The sequence below is a fragment of the Salmo trutta genome, chromosome 17 (assembly GCF_901001165.1).
Source record: "Salmo trutta chromosome 17, fSalTru1.1, whole genome shotgun sequence".
In the NCBI taxonomy this organism is placed as follows: domain Eukaryota; kingdom Metazoa; phylum Chordata; class Actinopteri; order Salmoniformes; family Salmonidae; genus Salmo; species Salmo trutta.
Window position 1 is genome coordinate 59,238,018 of NC_042973.1, and position 12,760 is coordinate 59,250,777.

General features: G+C 42.3%; 1 pseudogene; it reads right to left on the reverse strand.

The window, feature by feature from the left end:
* Nucleotides 1-270: 270 nt before the first annotated feature.
* LOC115151401 (zinc finger protein 501-like) overlaps nucleotides 271-12,760 on the reverse strand; it is a 154,186-nt pseudogene continuing 141,696 nt past the window's right edge.

Here is a 12,760-nt window from a genome sequence, read left to right on the forward strand (position 1 = left end):
GTCTTGGTTGTTCCAAACTTCTTCCATCAAAGAATGAGGGTGACCACTGTGTTCTTGGGGACCTCCAATGCTACAGAAATGTTTTGGTACCCTTCCCCAGATCTATGCCTCGACACAATCCTGTCTCGGAGCTCTATAGACAAGTTCTTCGACCTCATTGCTTGGTGTTTGCTCTGACGTGCATTGTTAACTGTGGGACCTTATATAGACAGGTGTAATCATAAATAATATGATTTCATGTGGCATAAACAAAAACAAAAAACACAAGTCAGAACACAGCGCCTTTATTCTCTCATGTGATTTCAGGTTCTGTGACTGGGAAAATGTCTTTCCACACAGAGAGAGAGCAGTGGTAGGGCTTTTTTGGTGTGTGTCTTCTTATGCTCCTTCAGGCTCCTTAACCAGGTAAAACTCTTTCCACACTGGGAGCATTGGAAAGGCTTTTATCCTGTGTGTATCCTCTCATGAGATTTTAGGTGCCCTGTCTGAGTAAAACTCATTCCACAGTGGGAACAGTGATAAGGCTTTTCTCCAGTGTGTATTCTCTCATGCCTTTTCAGGTTAGCTAAAACGCTAAAAGTCTTTTCACAATGGGAACATTGGAAAGACTTTTCTCCTGTGTGTGTCCTCTCATGAGCTTTTAGGTACCCTAAATGAATAAAACTCTTTTCACAGTGGGAACATTGGAAAGGCTTTTCTCCTGTGTGTATTCTCTCATGAGCTTTTAGGTCCCCTAACTGAATAAACCTCTTTTCACAGTGGGAACAGTGGTAAGGCCTTTCTCCTGTGTGTATTCTCTCATGCCTTTTCAGGTTAGCTAACACGGCAAAACTCTTTTCACACTGGGAACATTGGAAAGGCATTTCTCCGGTGTGTAGTTTCGCATGCTTTTTTAGGTTTCCTATTAGAGTAAAACTCTTTCCACAATGGAAACATTGGAATGGCTTTTCTCCTTTGTGTATTCTCTCATGCTCTTTTAATTGCCCTTTCTTAGTAAAACTTTTTCCACACTGGGAACATTGGAAAGGCTTTTCTCCTGTGTGTATCCTCTCATGAGATTTTAGGTGCCCTGTCTGAGTAAAACTCATTCCACAGTGGGAACAGTGATAAGGCTTTTCTCCTGTGTGTATTCTCATGCCTTTTCAGGTTAGCTAACATGGTAAAACTCTTTCCACACTGGGAACATTGGAAAGGCTTTTTTCCTGTGTGTGTCTTCTCATGCAGTTTTAGGTTCCTTAACCAGCAAAAACTATTTTCACAGTGGGAGCAGTGGTGTTGTCTCGCTGGTTTGGGCGTCTCTGGGTCTGGTTCCCCTGAAGGACTCTTCCCGCTGTCAGAGTGAGAGTGTGGTTTCTCACCTGCCAAAGACAAACAGAGAATCCCGTTAAACAGAGACCTGAATGAAATCTCCACAAGATAAAACTGTCTTCCTATGAGGTTTAATCCAGACTAGATCCCTCAATAAAAGAGCAGAACTGGTCATCACAGAGTGGCTGTAATGCTTTGTAGGGTGGGTAAATCCATTTGAATTCAATACATTTTTGGCAGCATCCCTTTTGAGTTAAAAAAAGCTTTCCTTACATGTTTGCCTATGGAAGAAGGGGTAAGAAAGTGACTTCATGTAACTGAATGTAAAAACATTCATGAGATATACAGTTGTAAGTGTATATACAGTACCAGTCAAAAGTTTGGACACACCTACTCATTCAAGGGTTATAATTATTTGTTTTACCATTTTCTACATTGTAGAGTAATAGTGAAGACATCAAACTATGAAATAACACATATGGAATCATGTAGTAACCAAAAAAGTGATAAACAGTTCAAAATATATATTTGATTTTTCAAAGTAGCCACCCTTTGCCTTGATGACACCTTTGCACACTCTTGGCATTCTCTCAACCAGCTTCACCTGGAATGCTTCTTCAATAGTCTTGAAGGAGTTCCCACATATGCTGAGCACTTGTTGGCTGCTTTTCCTTCACGCTGCGGTCCAACTCATCCCAAACCATCTCAATTGGGTTGAGGTCGGGTGATTGTGGAGGCCAGGTCATCTGATGCAGAACTCCATCACTCTCCTTCTTGCTCAAATAGCCCTTACACAACCTGGAGGTGTGTTGGGTCATTGACCTGTTGAAAAACAAATGATCGTCCCACTAAGCGCAAACCAGATGGGATGGCGCATCGCTTCAGAATGCTGTGGTAGCCAGACAGGTGTGTGCCTTTCCAAATCACGTCCAATCAAGCTGTAGAAACATCTCAACGATGATCAATGGAAACAGTATGCACACCTGAGCTCAATTTCGAGTCTCATAGCAAAGGGTCTGAATACTTATTTAAATAAGGTATTTATGTTTCTTATTTTTAATAAATGTGACATTTTTTCTCCAAACCTATTTTCTCTTTGTCATTATGGGGTATTGTGATACCATTATGGGGTATTGTGATGTCATTTTGGGGTATTGTGTGTAGACTGATGAGGATTCTTATTTATTTAATCCATTGTAGAATAAGGCTGTAACGTAACACAATGTGGAAAGACTTAAGTGGCAAAAAAATGGGTTAAAGACATGTATCTCTCAGATATAGGACAGACACTTCAGAACAAACTTCCTTTGGATGTTTTGGGGGACTGTTGTTCCATGTTGTGAATGTTATGCAATGCGTTAGTATGGGTTATAGCAGTATGGCCAAATATTGTTTTACATAAAATAACTTTTGAATATTTCTTTATTGATACTTCTATGGGTCTTAAAGTTCAAAATCAAATAGCAAAATTATCCTTGGTATAACCTTCTTAAAACAGTTTTTAAATTGTCAATACTGCCCCCTAGCCCCAACAGGTTAACCTGTTGAGGACAGACGTTCCATTTCGTGACAAGAAAATTCCAAATATTCCATTACCATACTTAGAAGCATGTCAAACGCTGTTTAAAATCAATTTTTATGCTATTTTTCTCGTAAAATAGCAATAATATTCCAACCGGGCAACGTTGTATTCATTCAAAGGCTGAAAGAAAAAATGGAGTAGTCTCATGACCGCGCATCTCCAGTGTCACTGTCCGCAGGCTGACCACTTACAAATTCTCCTGCTGTTCTTCGCCCAGAGACAGCAGACACCCCATTCCACTTTCTGGCGGCTTTAGAGAGCCAAAGGGAGCCTTAGAAAGTGTCACGTTACAGCATAGATGCTGTATTTTCGATAGAGATGCAACAGAAGGAGAACAAATTGTCAGACAGGGCACTTCCTGTATGGAATCTTCTCAGGTTTTGGCCTGCCATATGAATTCTGTTATACTCACAGACACCATTCAAACAGTTTTAGAAACTTTAGAGTGTTTTCTATCCAAATCTACTAATTATATGCATATTCTAGTTTCTGGGCAGGAGTAGTAACCAGATTAAATCGGGTACGTTTTTTATCCGGACGTGAAAATACTGCCACCTATCCCAAATAAGTTTTAAAACAGTTCCATATAGCTTAGAGGAACCTCCCCCCTCAGACAGGGCTTAGACTGTAAAACTATAATTTAGATCTGATGATCGGTGGAACAAGGATATCCTCAGACAGTTTTACAGTCTAAGCCCTGTCTGAGGATGTCCTTGTTCCACCGATCATCAGATCTAAATTATAGTTTCAGTCTAAGCCCTATCATTTTGATCTTATGATCGGTGGGACAAGGACATCCAAGCCGGCCAAACCCTCCCCTATCCCGGACGACGCTGGGCAAATTGTGTGCCGCCTCATGGGTCTCCCGGTTGCGGCCGGCTGCGACACAGTCCGGGATCAAACCCGGATCTGTAGTGCGATGCAGAGCTGCGCCACTCGGGAGGCTGTTGATACCTAGCACTACCTATTATATTTGTTAGCACCACTCGGGAGGCTGTTGATACCTAGCACTACCTATTATACTTGTTAGCACCACTCGGGAGGCTGTTGATACCTAGCACTACCTATTATACTTGTTAGCACCACACGAGAGCGAAGCTAGCGTGGTTATCCACATGTTTTACCAATAGTATAAATGCCCCGTTACCTGCAAGCTCTTCCTCAACAACAATGCAGTATTCAATATCAAAAGTAAAGAAATGTTTTAAAATGCAGGGAACCAAGACTAAAGATTCTATTTTAACAAATCAAACATAAATCTTATCAAACTCGCGTGGTGCAGTTGAGTTGTGGGTGTCAGAAATAATGTAGCTATTTTTACAGCAGGAATTCTGATCAATAAGTTGTAGCTGTGACGAGGGCTTAACCACTCACTGGCCAATGAAAACATGTTCCCAACCTTTTCATGTGGTTGCATCAAGTTGTGTATTTACGGTGTTTGATGTTGTGTTGTCATAACCTCCGGGAGGAGAGCATGGATGTTTATCCTGGGAGATTCCATGCCAGCGGAGCCTGGAAATATTTGTCAGAACAATCCGAGATATCAAAAATATTTTCAGGCTATTTTCAGGCTAGGCTGCTGTGTGTGTGTGTGTGTGTAATGTGAAGATAGTCAAGAAGCTCCCGACGAACAGTTCTTGTGCTGACGTTGCTTCCAGAGGCAGTTTGGAACTCGGTAGTGAGTGTTGCAACTGAGGACAGACGATTTTTACATGCTACGCGCTTCAGCACTCAGCGGTCCCGTTCTGTGAGCTTGTGTGGCCTACCACTTCGCGGCTGAGCCATTGTTGCTCTTAGACGTTTCCACTTCACAATAACAGAACTTACAGATGACCGGGGCAGCTCAAGCAGGGCAGAAACTAGATAAACTGACTTGTTGGAAAGGTGGCATCCTATGACTGTGCCACATTGAAAGTCACTGAGCTCTTCAGTAAGGCCATTCTACTGCCAATGTTTGTCTGTGGAGATTGCATGGCTGTGTGCTTGATTTTATACACCTGTCAGCAACGGGTGCAGCTGAATTAGCCGAATGTAAACTTAAGTTAACAAAAAATGTATTGGTTCTGCAATATTGAAAATCCTATAAGATGTGGAGAACATCAGTTTCAACTTATTTTAGAAGAAATGGGTCATTATTTAAGAAAAGTGCAACGGTGCCAATATGTTTATCTGCAAATGTATCCAATCAAATTAATTTAGCAATATTCAAATCATATATCAAATCCAATTCAAGAGGTTAAGGTTGGAATCAAGAAATGCAAAATTCCATTAATCTATATAACAACTTAATAGACTATCAAATCAAATCTTATGTCACATGCACTGAATACAACAGGTGTAGACCGTCACCTGACAGTGAAATACTTACAAGCCCTAACCAACAATGCAGTTAAATAAATAAATAATAATAACTTCAAAAAATACAGATGAGAACTAACGATAACAAAATAATTAAAGAGCAGCAGTGAAAAATTAAGAGGATCTATAGACTAGAGTCCTGTCCAGGGGAAGTAGGTTCCTGTTACTATGAGCTGTTCTGGATCAGACAAGCCAAGGCTCCTGTAACTATGAGCTGTTCTGGATCAGACAAGCCAAGGTTCCTGTTACTATGAGCTGTTCTGGATCAGACAAGCCAAGGTTCCTGTTACTATGAGCTGTTCTGGATCAGACAAGCCAAGGCTCCTGTTACTATGAGCTGTTCTGGATCAGACAAGCCAAGGTTCCTGTTACTATGAGCTGTTCTGGATCAGACAAGCCAAGGCTCCTGTTACTATGAGCTGTTCTGGATCAGACAAGCCAAGGTTCCTGTTACTATGAGCTGTTCTGGATCAGACAAGCCAAGGTTCCTGTTACTATGAGCTGTTCTGGATCAGACAAGCCAAGTTTCCTGTTACTATGAGCTGTTCTGGATCAGACAAGCCAAGGCTCCTGTTACTATGAGCTGTTCTGGATCAGACAAGCCAAGGCTCCTGTTACTATGAGCTGTTCTGGATCAGACAAGCCAAGGCTCCTGTTACTATGAGCTGTTCTGGATCAGACAAGCCAAGGCTCCTGTTACTATGAGCTGTTCTGGATTAGACAAGCCAAGGTTCCTGTTACTATGAGCTGTTCTGGATCAGACAAGCCAAGGCTCCTGTTACTATGAGCTGTTCTGGATCAGACAAGCCAAGGTTCCTGTTACTATGAGCTGTTCTGGATCAGACAAGCCAAGGCTCCTGCAAGGCTACTTACTTACTATCGTGGAAAATTTAACTTTGTTATGCACCTGCTCTGTATGAGCCTTAAACCTGTACATTTCCTCTGTCTGTTTCTCTCATGTTGGAAGAAACCAGTGTTTCTCCTCTCCTGTTTCTGAGTAACTTGGTCGCGCGGCCAAAGACAAAGGGCCGTCAGAGAGAGACCAGTTTTTGGTCCATCCTGTTCTTTTCGTATCTTTCAAGGGCAAAGCCGTGTGGAGATATGAAGAGAACAGAGACTAGCTTGAGCAGCAGCGACAATTCTATCAGCAGAAAGGAGCAACAAAACTGGCGTCATCACTTGTTTGTACACTATGTTCCCATCATGATGTCACACACCTGCTAAACTGCCACGTAGACAAAGGTTCTAGAAGCGGAGACCTCTTGTTCGTTGGGCTCTTGGCTGTTGCACCTGTTGTGTGATTGTTAACTGCTCCACAATTGGAATTCTTATCATAAAATAAGGTATTTGAAGAATCTACAGTCTCTCTTTCCCTTTCTGGTTAGAATTTCCATCACATTATTTATATAATAATTAACATTTTCAAAAATCCCAGTCATCAAATGAAAATCTAAGGCTTTACACTTGTATCCAATACATCAATGTACTTTTAAATCTCATTTTAGACACATAAAACATACTTTTTTTAAGTAAACCTATTTTGTTGAAGACTTCATATAAACAATATTTCATGTGGTATAAACAAAAACACACATTCTCAGTCAAAAACACAAGTCAGAACACAGTCTTTCTATTCTCTCATGTGATTCTAGGTCCTCTGACTGGGAAAATGTCTTTCCACAATGAGAGCAGTGGTATGTCTTCTCCTCCTGTGTATGTATTCTTTCATGCTTATTCAGATGCCTTAACCGGTTAAATCTCTTTCCACACAGGGAGCAGTGGTAGGTCTTATCCCCTCCTGTGTGTGTCCTCTCATGCCTAGTCAGGCCCTCTAACTTGGTAAAACTCTTTCCACACAGGGAGCATTGGTAGGGCTTTTCTTGTGGGTGTGTCCTCTCATGCTGTTTCAGGTTCACTAAACCCCTAAAATTCTTTCCACATTGGGAACATTGATAAGGCTTCTCTCCCGTATGTATTCTTCCATGTAATTTCATGGACTTTAACAGGGTAAATCTCTTTCCACATATGGTGCATTGGTAAGGCTTCTCTCCTGTGTGTGTCCTCTCATGCTGTTTCAGGCTCATTAAACCCCTAAAACCCTTTCCACACTGGGAACAGTGATAAGGCTTCTCTCCTGTGTGTGTCCTCTTGTGCCAATTCAGGTTCCCTAACTGGGTAAAACTCTTTCCACAGTGGGAGCAGTGATGATGTCCTCCTGTTGCTTTGGGCATCTCTGGGCCTGATTCTGCTGATTCCCCTGAAAGACTCTTCCCTGGGTCTGATTCCCCTGAAGGACTCTTCCCTGGGTCTGATTCCCCTGAAGGACTCTTCCCTGGGTCTGATTCCCCTGAAGGACTCTTCCCTGGGTCTGATTCCCCTGAAGGACTCTTCCCTGGGTCTGATTCCCCTGAAGGACTCTTCCCTGGGTCTGATTCCCCTGAAGGACTCTTCCCTGGGTCTGATTCCCCTGAAGGACTCTTCCCTGGGTCTGATTCCCCTGAAGGACTCTTCCCTGGGTCTGATTCCCCTGAAGGACTCTTCCCTGGGTCTGATTCCCCTGAAGGACTCTTCCCTGGGTCTGATTCCCCTGAAGGACTCTTCCCGCTGTCAGAGGGAGAGTCTGGTCTCTCTCCTGTCAAAGACAAACAGAGTATCTAGTTACTTAGTTGTCTCCTGTGCTGTACTGTGTGGCCAAACTGGTGAAACATATAAGTCTATGATTGGTTCAGATTGGATCTTGTTTGGGGGAGTTCATTAAAATAATAGCCAGTGTAAAAAACAGTGGTCACCAAGGCATTCCTAGTCAATCATCAAACATTTCTGTAAAAACCCAATGTGTTTTCTGTTTGCTGCAGCAGTATTCTTAAAATGTATGTGAAATTAGCAGTAAAAACATATATTTTCAAATATTAGTTTGATGAACCCGGCCTACAAGACCCAGTTTCATCACTGCCCTCTCCTGAGACTGAAAGCCCAGAGACTTGCACTTTGCCTGGGTGTGTGGTTTTGTCTGAGGGCTAAAATGAACATTCGAGGCCATCAAGCTACTATGCTCGGAGATAGTTTTCATTTCAACTGAGGTCGTGGCTACGATTCAGACCTGAATACAAGAGGTTTCTGATACTTTCAAAGCAGATTGAACTAATCTGTGAAACGAGACTGTGCTTGTTATGGCCTCACTCAAAACAACAGTTACACACCATGATGATTGCAGCACTTTACACCTGACTACCTCTCTGGAGGCTGACGAGAATCACTGCTGATCTGATAAAGGTGCAGGAGAGCTGTGTGAGCTTAGAGGGATTTTCTCATCGCAATATCCTAAAACCGATATTACATTTTTGGCCAATACCGATATCCAATATTTTCCTTGCCCCAAAATATGATACCGATAACCGATATTAAAACTTTTAGCATCCTTCTAAGCATTCTAGTACAGTTAAATAGTTAACACACACACACGGATGCAGCGGTCTAAGCCACTGCATCTCAGTACAAGAGGCGTCACTACAGTCCCTGGTTCGAATACAGGCTGAATGATTGGGAGTCCCACAGTAGTTGTCTGTTATTGGTGTAGAGTGGACGACAAAGGAGAGGGATCCAATATGTGGATAGGAAGATACAAATTATCATTATTACTGGAAAATATTCATTTAAAATCCAGGAATTTCAAAACTTTACCTCTCTAGGTCAAGCCAGTAGGTCACAGAAGGTTGTATCTCTGTAGGTCATGCCAGTAGGTTACATCTCTCTAGGTCATGCCAGTAGGCTACAGTAGGTTGTATCTCTCTAGGTCATGCCAGTAGGCTACAGTAGGTTGTATCTCTCTAGGTCATGCCAGTAGGTTACAGTAGCTTGTAACTCTCTAGGTCATGCCAGTAGGTTACAGTAGGTTGTAACTCTCTAGGTCATGCCAGTAGGTTACAGTAGGTTGTAACTCTCTAGGTCATGCCAGTAGGCTACAGTAGGTTGTATCTCTCTAGGTCATGCCAGTAGGCTACAGTAGGTTGTATCTCTCTAGGTCATGCCAGTAGGTTACAGTAGGTTGTAACTCTCTAGGTCATGCCAGTAGGTTACAGTAGGTTGTATCTCTCTAGGTCATGCCAGTAGACTACAGTAGGTTGTATCTCTCTAGGTCATGCCAGTAGGTTACAGTAGGTTGTATCTCTCTAGGTCATGCCAGTAGGTTACAGTAGGTTGTAACTCTCTAGGTCATGCCAGTAGGTTACAGTAGGTTGTAACTCTCTAGGTCATGCCAGTAGGTTACAGTAGGTTGTATCTCTCTAGGTCATGCCAGTAGGTTACAGTAGGTTGTATCTCTGTAGGTCATGCCAGTAGGTTACAGTAGGTTGTAACTCTCTAGGTCATGCCAGTAGGTTACAGTAGGTTGTAACTCTCTAGGTCATGCCAGTAGGCTACAGTAGGTTGTATCTCTCTAGGTCATGCCAGTAGGTTACAGTAGGTTGTATCTCTCTAGGTCATGCCAGTAGGTTACAGTAGGTTGTAACTCTCTAGGTCATGCCAGTAGGTTACAGTAGGTTGTATCTCTCTAGGTCATGCCAGTAGGTTACAGTAGGTTGTATCTCTCTAGGTCATGCCAGTAGGTTACAGTAGGTTGTAACTCTCTAGGTCATGCCAGTAGGTTACAGTAGGTTGTAACTCTCTAGGTCATGCCAGTAGGCTACAGTAGGTTGTATCTCTCTAGGTCATGCCAGTAGGCTACAGTAGGTTGTATCTCTCTAGGTCATGCCAGTAGGTTACAGTAGGTTGTAACTCTCTAGGTCATGCCAGTAGACTACAGTAGGTTGTATCTCTCTAGGTCATGCCAGTAGGCTACAGTAGGTTGTATCTCTCTAGGTCATGCCAGTAGGTTACAGTAGGTTGTATCTCTCTAGGTCATGTCAGTAGGTTACAGTAGGTTATAACTCTGTAGGTCATGCCAGTAGGTTACAGTAGGTTGTATCCAAGTGGAAACAATTGTCAATTAAATCTAGAATCGGCTTCCTATTTCGCTGCCAAACGTAAAACTCGACTTTGTCATTTTCAAAATAGCCTCCAACACTCTACTCAGCAAACTGGATCACAGTGCCATTCGTTTTGTCACCAAATATTCGTCGCCAAAAATTATCAACCCAATGTGGAAAGTGTTTAATTTGGTCAACAACAAAATGAATGGCTTATTTGCTACGTGAGGTTTACTTGATCTAACAGAAGTTTCGTAATGATTAAGTTGTTTTGTGGACACGTGACATACCGACAACTTTGATAAAACACTATTGGAGTTGTCTCCAGATCGCTATGCATATTCATGCTAGTAGCTTAGCATCTCTCTCCATTGAATACAGGCGGTTGACGACAACAACCCTCATAGAATATAAACAATAGATTACAATAATAAGATAAATGCTCTCTTAGGTTTTGAAGATGAAGTTTGCCAAGTTCACCCTCCCATGGAGTAACCGTGAGAGCCCCGTGTCTGTACGGGCCCTGCAGGAGTCCCATTGCCTGTGGCCTCAGCGGGTGTTGGATTGGCCTGGCCCCCAGGGGGATGGGGACATGCCTGGCTCTACAGTCTGCATGCCCAAACTACGGCCTGCTTTCCCCGACCAGAGTCCCCTTTCAATGAAGTAAGATACTTGTCTGTCTGTTCCGCTGGGATAATTGGACCCGTGTGGCTCAGTTGGTAGAGCATGGTGTTTGCAACGCCAGGGTTGTGGGTTTGATTCCCACGGGGGACCAGTACAAAAAATGAAATGTATGCATTCACTACTGTAAGTCGCTCTGGATAAGAGCGTCTGCTAAATGACTAAAATGTAATGTAAATGTAAGATGTATCCACCAATCCAAAGACAGGATAGGCGGGAGATAGACAACCCACAGTGCAGCTTTGTGGACAACGACTCCCCTTGTTAGGACGGAGAGACATCTTGTCAGTATATCCATAATCTTTGGTGTAGCCAACCCAACTCTCACATGGCTCTATTGGGGGTCACGGTGTGTAGTAAAACATCACTACATGCCGTGGCCCCCAGTCTGCGGTCAGCAGATAGACCCTTCTCAAATATATATGTTAAGTCACTTTTAGGAAACGGAACGGAGAAAACAAGGGGTAGCTTGTTCTCTACGTCGTCTGATTCTAGACATATCAGTCATCATCCCAGGACCCTCCGTTGAAGAGGTATTGACAAGCCAACTCCGAATATCCAAAGTTAAAAACTAATTGAAGGCGGTACTTACTGGTGTTAATCAGATCTCCTGTCTCCTCCTCTTCATCTTTCAATGTGACAGTAATCTCTCCTTCCTTCTTCACTCCAAAAACAGCATCATCCAATTCTTCCTCTTGTTTAACTGAAACGTCGTCCTCTTCTTCTTTCACTGTAACAGCCTCACCCTCTACTTCTTGTTTTACTGTAACATCCTCCTCTTCCTTCTCCTCTTTCACGACAATGTTCAGCCCCAGAGCTTCTTTCTCCGTCCAGCAGACCTCCTCTTCTTTAACAGGAGGGGAGTAGTTTAGGGAGCTCATGTTCGGGGATGTTAGCTAGCTAGCTATCATTTAGCGACCAGGCTAATGCTAACTTAACCAGCCAGCTACTATAGCTGACTAATAAAAAATAACGTAATATTAAATTAAATAGGTTAACAAGTAGATATGACAGAAGTGTGTCTAAAACACAGTAGCTAATATAGACCGAAAGCGTCTAAATAGCTTGAATCTTTCGGCTATGTTGGCTAGCAAGCTACCGAGGTGGTTGACGAGCTGTTTATGAAGAACCGTCCACTAGATTATACGTCACGCTGCAGCATCGCCTGAAAGACGCACATCGCCGTCTGCTGACTGGAGGGAAACGCAGTTGAGGATCACATTTTATTTTCAGACAAAGATTATTTTACATGGATTTAATTAAATAATACTATTATATTTAGACGTACAAAGACCTGAATGTGTTGATTGATTAGTGCGAATATTATTTTTTTTACTACAGCACATTTAAGGCAGTTTCATTAAGTCAAATCAAATCTAAATAAGTAACAAGCTACTGTAGGTCTATACTGCTCCTACATGGTGTAACAATACATCATGTAGATGTATATAATGAACAGACTAGGTCTATACTGCTCCTACATGGTGTAACAATACATCATGTAGATGTATATAATGAACAGACTAGGTCTATACTGCTCCTACATGGTGTAACAATACATAATGTAGATGTATATAATGAACAGACTAGGTCTATACTGCTGCTACATGGTGTAACAATACTTCATGTAGATGTATATAATGAACAGACGAGGTCTATACTGCTCCTACATGGTGTAACAATACTTCATGTAGATGTATATAATGAACAGACTAGGTCTATACTGCTCCTACATGGTGTAACAATACATCATGTAGATGTATATAATGAACAGACTAGGTCTATAGTGCTCCTACATGGTGTAACAATACATCATGTAGATGTATATAATGAACAAACTAGGTCTATTCTGCTCCTACATGGTGTT